Source organism: Rattus norvegicus, chromosome 14, assembly GCF_036323735.1.
Source record: "Rattus norvegicus strain BN/NHsdMcwi chromosome 14, GRCr8, whole genome shotgun sequence".
Lineage (NCBI taxonomy): Eukaryota > Metazoa > Chordata > Mammalia > Rodentia > Muridae > Rattus > Rattus norvegicus.
The window spans coordinates 17,984,363-17,994,936 of record NC_086032.1 but is presented as its reverse complement, the minus strand read 5'-3'; positions in this window follow the sequence as shown (position 1 = coordinate 17,994,936).

Sequence of the window (10,574 nt, the reverse complement as noted above, 5' to 3'; positions counted from 1 at the left end):
GTGGCAAAGTCCAAATCACTGCTCACTGTGCTTTTTGGCTTCTTCTCTTCAGCAGTCAGAGTGGATTCTGAGCGAACACTTAGAGCTATGACCACAAGGTCTATTACAATGAATCTGGGAGATATATATATATACACACATATATGGTAAACCTCAGAGTGAAAAGTTTCTGTTTTATGGATCAAGAAACTCCTTATTGTCTTGATTAAGGAACAGTCCTGAGCACTGTAAGTGGAGTCACAGAGTGCACTCTGTATCATCTCCCTCATCTTCAAGAGTAGCGAGCTAAATTTTCATGTATTTAGCAGACACTTGTTGAGAACCTATCATGTGAGCACTGGTTATGGGACTAGAACTTGAGGGTACAACAGTGAACCCAATCAGGCGTGGCCCTGATGTTCCTGAGCTTAAATCATGCCAGGTTCAAAGAAGGAATAGAGGTTGCTATTCTTATTACTCATCAGAGCTATGGAAAGCATGTTTGCAGGAGGGCCTAAGAAACAATGCTAATCAGAGGGCCTAGACAAATGGCTCAGCAGTTGAAGCATTTACTGCTCTGCCAGAAGACCACAGTCCAGATCCCAGGGTTTATGACATTGGCTCACCACTCCAAGGGATCTTTTGACTTCTATGCACACATGTATGCATGCAGAACACACACACACACACACACACACACACACACACACACACACACACCCCATAAAATAAAAGGAGGACAGTCATAGAGGGGTATTATAAGGAGTTCTATCTTTATTCAAAGAAAGGTACGCTGGTAATGGGGTATCTTCCAGAGCATGCTCTGACTTGTGCTTTGGAAGATCATATTAGTTGTTTATGTGGAAGTAGCCCAAAGGACACAGGTCTACTATCATACGAGATGTCACTAGACACTATGCTGTCTTAGGCCACTGAGTAAACAGGGGAGGTAAGTAGTAGTGGTGGAATTCAAGTATAATGTTTAAGAGAGTTAATAAGGCTTGCTGATTGGTTAGATAGCAAGTTATGGATACTTCAAGTAGCCAGTCACTTTATAAAAATGATCATCTCTCAAGCTTTGCCAAGAAAATGAAAGTCATCAGAGAAAACCTTCCTTCTTACCTGTCCACAGATCTACCCTTAAAAGGGGCTGAGGGCAAGTTGTGTCTTCAAGGAAGAGTGTGCTTATAGTGAAAGTAAGAGAGTAGAGGACAAGCTCAAACATGTTTCCAAAGGTGAACTGGAGATTGCTGCCTGTAGGTTTACTCTCTACCCACCTCTGCTCAGGGAAGGTGGCCCCCTACCGGGAAATATCTTTGTAAGACTTGGCTGCAGTTCTGAGCTCCTTACTAAAGTCTGGAAGACAGAGGGCCGGTCTGTTGTTCTGCAGGAAGGAAATGAAAGCAAATGATCAGAAGTGGTGGGCGGGGGGGGGGGGGGGGGGGGGGTTGGGGATTTAGCTCAGTGGTAGAGCGCTTGCCTAGCAAGCGCAAGGCCCTGGGTTCGGTCCCCAGCTCCGAAAAAAAAAGAAGTGGTGGGTGGGAAATACTTTGTCATGCAAGGCAAGTACAGATGGAAAGTACAGGAAAAACATTTTTAAGGAAAGCAGATACTAAGAGGTAATAAGAAAATAGGACCTGTGGCTAGATACAAAAATCGGCTGCTGTTGTAGTAGAAGGCTTTCTTACATATACTATATATGGAAATTGGAGGCTTGTGTGATGCCAGGTGGTGGCTATATAAACAGTAGAAACTTAGTATCCAGAGATGTCCATATCTAATTTGAGTCATTTTGGATCTCCTCCAGGGTCCGACTTACAGCAAGATTGTGATATGCTGTGCCGGAGGACAACCAATGAGAAACACATCTATATTTTCTGATTTTAAAAATGATAAATAATAACATTTACAATACAACTAATTCCCCTATAAGATTGGTGACTAAGACATATGACTCAATGACTCTATAACCATGACCATTTTCTTTCTCAGAAAATCGAGGAAGAAAATCTCTCTCACAATAGTTATATGAAATACCTAGAAATAAACGTAACCAAGGAGGTGAAGTTATTAATAAATAAAAGTCTGACACGCAGGTAGAAAGCCTAACAGATAGGTGTATTTTTTTGAGCTAAAAATCTTAGTTTGGCAAGCTGCTTACTTCTTCTTTGGTATTGGTACAAAAATTTTAAAAGTACAAACAAGGCTTACACCCAGTCCTTTACTATTATTTAAAAATTAATCTGAGATGATTAAACATGTGAGTTAAGGGGCAGATAACAAACTCATAGAAAATTCATAGTTTATTGCTAGAGTACTTTCAAGATAATTTATTAAGATAATTAATGGACAACAGTCCAGATTGCTTACACAGTTAGATGGTTTTCAAAAATGTCAGAAATCCACAAAATGTGACACTTATTGTCATTTTATCATTTGTTGAGGCAAACAGCTCCCCTTTGGTGGATTCAAGGAAGAAATTAAACATCTCTACCTCCAGGTGAGGTAATTGGCTAGGTAGCCACGGGGCAGAAATTGCCTGTTTATTCTACGGACTAAATACTGTCCAGAGAAGGACACACTGCAGAATAGTTGACTGATAATTTCTGTTGAACCAGAATGATCAGCCCTTAGAAATTCTGCATTTCAAAAGTCTGTCAGATGATCCTAGGCCAGAAGGCTGAAGACTTGCTCTCACGTGTTACTAACAGGGGACTATACACAGAGAAAACTGCCTCTACAACCTGTCCGAGTACTGGAAGCCATGTTAGGCTTCCTATATTTACAGAAATATCGGTCGTCCTCAGATTTCTGATGGGGTTGAAACTAGTTCTAGTCTCATAGCCTACCGAGGCTGTTTAACTTTGAGAATACAGATTTAATTGGATAGTTATCAGAGAGTATACAAGCCAGCCAGGATATAACATAGATTTTAAGCCTTTCTTAAGCTGGAATGGATAACTAAATGTTCTGTTTAACTGATAAAATGTTGGACTGGGTGTTAGGTGTATTTTATCCTTTATAAATTACAAAACAATAATAGTTGTGCTCAGCTTATATTTAAGAGAAAAGATTTTTTTATTTTTATTTTTTTAAGTAAACAGAAAGGGTGAAGAGTAGGTTGATGTCTCTATGCAGGAAGGCAGGTACAGGATAGAACAAGGCCTGTCATTGGAGGAGAAGGAAAGATGAGTGGGAGAAAAGTTTTAAAAAAGGAAGAAGGATCAAGGAGGAGGAGCTGGGAGAACATGGCAGCAGATGTTAAGATTCTTCTCTGCACATAGATACAGGTTGTTAGGACTATTTTTAAGGGACGGGTGTGTACAGGATTTTGTGCTGTCTAGATGGGTGAATTATATCTTATCAATTGGGTCAGAGGTTATTGTGTGATGTGTTCTTTCATGTGGCGACTTAATTGAGTCCACGGTAAGAGAGGCGTGAGATAGGCAGTCTCTGTACGAAACTGGCGTGGCAGCAACCAGCCTTGGGAACTAGATGGGTAGAGAGATTGCTGCCGGGCTGAGAGAGTAACCATCGGCAGTGTGAGATGGGATGGAGCTTAGCGGGTGAGACGCCATTTTCTATTATTCACTACAACACACACACACACACACACACACACACACACACACACACACACACTATCTTCTATCCCCTTCTTGTCCTTCCCAATAGTCTCCTTCCTCTTTCCAAACAGCTTCCCTTCCAGTTCCCCTTCCCTCTCTACTTTCATATCTTTTTTTTCTCCCCCAAGATCTGCATTCCACTGGCTTACTTGGCTTACAGGACGATTTCCAGTCCAATCGATTTTCCTGAGATGACGTAATTGGTTCTACTTCATGGCTGCATAAAGTTCCATTGCATGGGTGTTATCCTTTCCTTAGTCACTTATGTGTTAGCAGGTACCCAGGCTGGCTCCATAACCTGGCTAATGTGGGCATGCGGGCTTTCTCTAGTGTATGCTGACTTCAGTTCCTTCAGACATAAGGAACGCCTAGCTAGTGCATTCAATCATCCTCCTTTTACTTTTGAGCAAATCCCACCCTCCCCCCAAGAATGGTTGGATGCATTTATATTCCCACCGATGCGGGGTTCTCTTATGCTTCCCAGCATTTGCTGCGTTTGTCTTTGTTGAGAGTCATTCTGAATGGTGTGAAACAGAACCTCAGCAGAGTTATGATTTGCGTTTCTTTGATGGCTAAATGCAGTGTTGACCTGCCCCCCGCTCCCCATGTGTGCTTATTGGTCTCTCTGTATTAGTCTTTATAAGAACTACTGGTGACTCGCTTCACTGGACTATCCATTGATGAGATTATATATATTTTTTGTTTTGCTATTTAAAATTTTTAGTTCTTTATGTCTTCTGAGTATTACTCTTCCATTGGGTGAGTAGCTGAGAAAGATTTTTCTCCCACAGGTAGGCTATCTTGTCACCCTGCTGACTGTTACCTTTGCCATACAGAAGTACTTTAATTTGATGCAGTCTCCTCTGTTGATTCTTGCTACGATTTCTTGAGCAACTGGAGACCTAGTCAGGAAGTCTTCGCCTAGGGTTGAGGAGATGGCCTAGTCGGTCAAATGCTTCTGCAACTGTTAGCAACTGAATTTGAACCCCAGGCCCTGTGGAAAGCTGTCTTAGTTTATTTAGGTTTTACTGCTTTGAACAGATGCCATGACCAAAGCAAGTCTTATAAGGACAATATTTAATTGGGGCTGGCTTACAGGTTCAGAGGTTCAGTCCAGTATCATCAAGCCAGGAGCATGACAGCATCCAGACAGGCACAGTGCAGGCTCAACTGAGAGTTCTACATCTTCATTTGAAGGCTGCTAGCAGAATACTGGCTTCCAAGCAACTAGGGATGAAGGTCTTAAAGCCCATACCCACAGTGACACATCTACTCCAACAGGGCCACACCTCCTAATAGTGCCACTCCCTGGGCCAAGCATATACAAACCATCACAAAAGCCCTGGTAGTAAATAGTTATAAGTGCTTCTGTGGATAGATAGGATAGGAGACCAGGCATGGACATATCCGGAAGCTTGTGGTCTAGCTACCTTGGCTTATGCAGTGGCCAATAACAAGAGACGCTGCCTGTAACAAGGTAGAAGATGGATATCAAAGCTTGAGGCCAGCTATAGATCTTCCCCTGGTACATTTGTGTACGCGCGATTTTAAAAGCAAATCTCTGCCTGTGCATATATTTTGAGGTCTCTTGCCTATACTCAACTCTAATCATTTCCAAGTCTCAAGTCTTACATTAAGATATTTCATCCCTGGGTTGGGGATTTAGCTCAGTGGTAGAGCGCTTGCCTAGCAAGCACAAGGCCCTGGGTTCGGTCCCCAGCTCCGAAAAAAAGAAAAGGAAAAAAAAAGATATTTCATCCCTTTTGAATTGGTTTCTGTGCAGAGGGAGGCATGGGCATGCATGCCTGCTCCTGTATGTAGACAACCAGATTAGCAGTTAATGGAGTTACATTTCCTACGATGTGCTTGACCTCTCTGTTGAGAATCAAATATATGTAATTAAACTGGAGTTACGGACAGCCGTGAGCTGCTAGGTGGGCTCTGCGAACTGAACCCATGTCCTCTGGAAGAACAGCCAGTGCTCTTAACCACTGAACCATCTCTCCAGCCCCTGTAGTATAATTTTAAGTCAGGTTTTACAATTCCTCCAGGATTACTCTTTTGCTCAGGATTGTTTGGACTATTTGGAGTCATTTATGCTTCTGTGTACCGGTTGGTTTTGTGTGTCAATTTGACCCAAGTTGGAGTTATCACGGAAATGAGCATTTTTTGAGGAAATGCCTCCATGAAATCCAGCTGTAAGGCATTTTCTCAGCTAGCGATCAAGGGCGGTAGGGCCCAGCCCATTGTGGGTGGTGCCATCCCTGGGCTGGTGGTCTTGGGTTCTATAAGAGAGCAAGCTGAGCAAGCCAGGGGAAGCAAGCCAGTAACATCCCTCCATGGCCTCTGCATCAGCTCCTGCTTCCTGACCTGCTTGAGTTCCAGTCCTGACTTCCTTTGGTTATGAACAGCAATGTGAAGTGTAAGCTGAATAAACCCTTTCCTCCCCAACTTGCTTCTTGGTCATCATGTTGTGTGCAGGAATAGAAACCCTGACTAAGATAGCTTCCATATGTTTTTATATTTTAAAATGATAAATTCCATCAGAATTGCAATGGAATAACATCGAGCCTGTACATCACTTCTAGTAATATAGTCGTTTCCAGAATATTAATTCTTTCTGTCCATGAACAGGGGAGACTTTTCTAAACGAGAACTCTGTCACTGAGCTACATCGCCAGAATTCCTGTTGTAGCAACTGCTGCTTCTTCCCCTATTTCTTCCTCATTATTCTTCTTCTATTCTTCCTTTTCTTCTTCCTCTTCCTCCTCCTTTCCTTACCTTCTTCCTGTTCCTCGTCCTTGTCATCATCTTCTTCCTTTTTTAAAAAGATTTATTCATTTATTATATAGAAGTACACTGTAGTTGTCTTCAGACACACCAGAAGAGGGCATCAGATCGCATTACAGATGGCTGTGAGCCACCATGTGGTTGCTGGGATTTGAACTCAGGACCTCTGGAAGAGCAGTCGGTGCTCTTAACCGCTGAGCCATCTCTCCAGCCCCATCTCTTCCTTTTAATTCTCCTTCTCCTCCTCTTCCTTCTCCTCTTCCTCACCCTCCTTCTTTTTAGGACAGGATCCCTGGCTAATCTGGAATTTTGTAAGAAAACCAGGCTGGTCTTGAACATGTAGACACCCACCTGTATTTTCTTCCCAATGCCATGACACCAGGCCATAACCATCTATTACTCATGCAAAGCAATAGGTCTCTAGGTCTTCTCTCTCTCCTTCGTCCCTCACTATCTCGCTTCCACTTTTAGGTGGGACTTTGATGTTGCTGATCTTTTTGTTTGCTTGTTTGCTTGTTTTGTTTTTTTGAGGAAAGTTCTTACTATGTAGCCTACTATAACCAAAAATTCATAGCAATTCCCTGGCTTCAGGCTTTCAGACTGCTGGGATTCTAGACCTGAGCTATCTTGCCCATCTGGCTTTCATGGTACTTAAAAAAATCATAAGCCTGTATCATTTGTATGAAGTAATGAATTTCCTAATGGTGTTTTCATTCAACTACATTAGGTACTTTGACAAGTTACCCTCATCGTCCTGTTCTGTTCTCCATCTCCCTTCCAATCCTCTCTTCTTTCTAAACTTTCATGTCTCTCTCTCTCTCTCACACACACACACACACACACACACACACACACACACACACACAAACACACACACAGCAATACATGTGTTTATGTGTGTGTTTATTCTAGTTTCTGCATGTAGGACACAACATAGAACATTTGTTTTTATGAGTTTGCCGTATCCTTCCAGTTTCTCAGATGTGGCCTGTAATCTTCCCTCTTGCTACCGAGGCACCTCTTGGAGCCTTTACAGCACACATACGACACTACATTTCCTCTTTTTTGACAGACAAGGAAACAAGGGCAAATAGAGGGTTAGGGAACCTCACAGTTAATGGTACCATGCCTATTTTAAGCTGGTTTGCTTGATTCTGGAATGTGTGCCATCTCCTTGTTAACAAATAACACGAGGATGACTGAAGTAGAAGCGGACTAAGAGAACACTGCCAATCGTTGAGAGACGAGCAGGAAGGTTCTACAGGAGAAGGTCCTGTGGTCTTGAGAAACTGGAAACAGTGAGAAATAGGGACACTTTGTAGAAAATATCCCTTAAAGATTAGCTGAGTAACAGTTTGCAGAATCTCTAAACATTGCTTTTGGTATCAACCTTCCATCAGAGGTTAGAACGGTAGAAAGGAGAAGCCATCATGGGGATGCCTTCACATCCTCTGAGGCCAGTAACTCAACACCACGGAATGGGGGGTTGTAAAGGAAGTGGGTCTATTTTGGCTCATGATTCTGGAAGTGGAAGGCTTAGAGTTCGCATTTTGATGGCACTCTTGTTGACAGAATACCAAGGCATGGGTGGTAAGAGACAGGATCCAACTGTGGGCTCACAGGATGCAGTCTTCACACAATCCTTACCTCTTGATATGGATTGTATGAGACATGCCCTCCTCCCCACAATCACTGTGAATGATTGGTCCCAGATAATGGAGCTGTTGGGAGAGATTGCGAGAGCTTTTGGATGTGGATCACTGGAGAACACAGCACTCGGAGCTTCTTGTCTCTGGCATCTCCCTCACACTTTCTGTGTGTCCAACACAAGATGAAGAAGCTCTTCTGCCACAGTAAGGTTCAGTCCAGATGCCCTTTAACACTGTGAGCCAAATGAACCTTCCCTTCCAAGAGCTATTCTCTCAGGTACTTTGAATACAGATAAGGGGTAGTAAACCTGTCACCTCCAGAAACCATTGTTGGACTGTTTCTTCTCTCTCTCTCTCTCTCTCTCTCTCTCTCTCTCTCTCTCTCTCTCTCTCTCTCCCTCTCTCCATCTCCCCTCTCTCTTAAATTTAATTTCATTATTTTTTATGTATTCACTTTACAGCCCATTACTGCTTCCCTCCCAGTCAACCCCTCCCTCAAGCTTTCCCCCACCCCTTTCCCTTTTTCTCTGAGTAGGTGGGGACCCCCTGGGTTTTCCCCCACCCTGGCACATCAGGTCTCTGTGAGGCTAGGCACTTCATCTCCCACTGAGGCCAGACAAGGTAGCCTAGCTCTGGCAGCAACTTTAGGGACAGCCCCCACTCCAGTTGTTAGGGAACCACATGAAGACCAAACTACACATCTGCTACATATGAACGGGGAGGCCTAGGTCCAGTCAGCATGTGTTCTTGGTTGGTGGTTCAGACTCTGAGAGCCCCCAGGGTCATACCACCCTGCACTCACCTGATCGAATTCCTCTCTACTCTGTGAGTTCAAGGACAGCTTGGTCTACAGAGTGAGTTCTAGGACAATCAGGATTATAACGGGAAACTCTGTCTCGAAAAGAAAAAAAAGAAACACCCTCATAATAGGAATTAAATTTCAGTGTTTGACGTTTTGGGAAACACACACACACACACACACACACACACACACACACAACTATATCTAAATGATGAAGGGCATGATTCATTTTATACTTGAAAAAATTCAGTAGTTTAAGGCATAAAATTTATTTTATTTTTGAGACAGGATCTCTTAATGCATAAAATTTAAAGTTTTTGTGATTTTTAAATGGAAGAACATACACATATAAAAGCATAAAGTATATATTTTTAGATGAATTAGAGATCTGAGTATTAAAATTTTGTATATTTATATTACAATAGATCTTTTGTTTTGGTTTGATTTTGAGACAAGGGCTCACTAAATAGTCTAGTTTAGGTACAAACTCATGATCCTCTTACTCTAACTTTCCAAGTTCTGGCAAATGAGGTATTTTAAAAACTGCTCAGTTTCTACGACTATTTAGGAAGAAATTGTGTGTTATTGAAACTCTCGATATATTTTGACAGATTCTGCTTTGAAAAAAATCTTTAGAATCATATTAAACACAAAATTAATTGTAATAATTAATAACTTTGCACGATTCCTTTTGGTTCCACTGCTATAACAAGAAAACGATCTCATTAGTCAGTAAAGTGGGAGCTCTGACCTTCAAGCTTGTTTGTTGATGGTGGTAAAGTTTAAAATGAAAATAATCACTGTCCTCCAGAGTGAGTTGACCACACTGAGTGAACATGAGAGATCATGAGACCAAGATCATTATGACGCCCAAGCACAGCTATGCATAGACTTCCAGTACTTTCCCATTTCCCAACTCCAGTTTTTCCTCACACTACTGCCGCCTGAGAGTCAAAACAACAGCTCCTGCTTACAGCCTGAGCTGTGCCCAGCCAGAGGGCTTTCTTTCAGAGTCCTTATGTTTTTCATGGGTGCCTCCTCATCCCCCGGTTCCATTTTCTGTATGCAGGAACTCTGCTACTGATTATTGTGGCAACAGAGAGACGGCAAGCGTAGGTATTTCAGTGACATAGGAAAGTCAAAACGAACAGGGCTAGGCTTGCCCTTACATAGCTGAAAGGCTCTCTTTGTTGCTCTGGGCAGCACAACTCCAATTGTGCCCATTTCTGTTCACAGAACTTAGGAATACAAGGACTGGGAAGATGATACAAAATGTATACCTCTAATTACAGAGTGTTTAGGATCGATCTGAACTCATTACGGAATTTATTATTAAGAATGGCAGCAAGAACTTTGGAAATGAAAACAGTCATTTCCCCATAAGAAGTACAGTTTATGTTCTCATGTATATGTCATAAAAAGTTACAACAGTTATATTTTCTCTCTCTCTCTCTCTCTCTCTCTCTCTCTCTCTCTCTCTCTCTCTCTGTGTGTGTGTGTGTGTGTGTGTGTGTCTCTCCTTCCCACATCCTCCCACTTCCCTACTAAAAATGTTTGACAGCTGATATTGGAAATCCAGAGAAGTCACTATTCTTTTAGTATCATCTGTAGCCTATTTCAGAAATCTAAGTATTAGTGTGGGAACAATCTCAGATACTAAGAGACAAATAAACACACGAAGGAACTCAAGTGACTGAAAATAAAGCATAATATCTTCAAAAGAGAAGT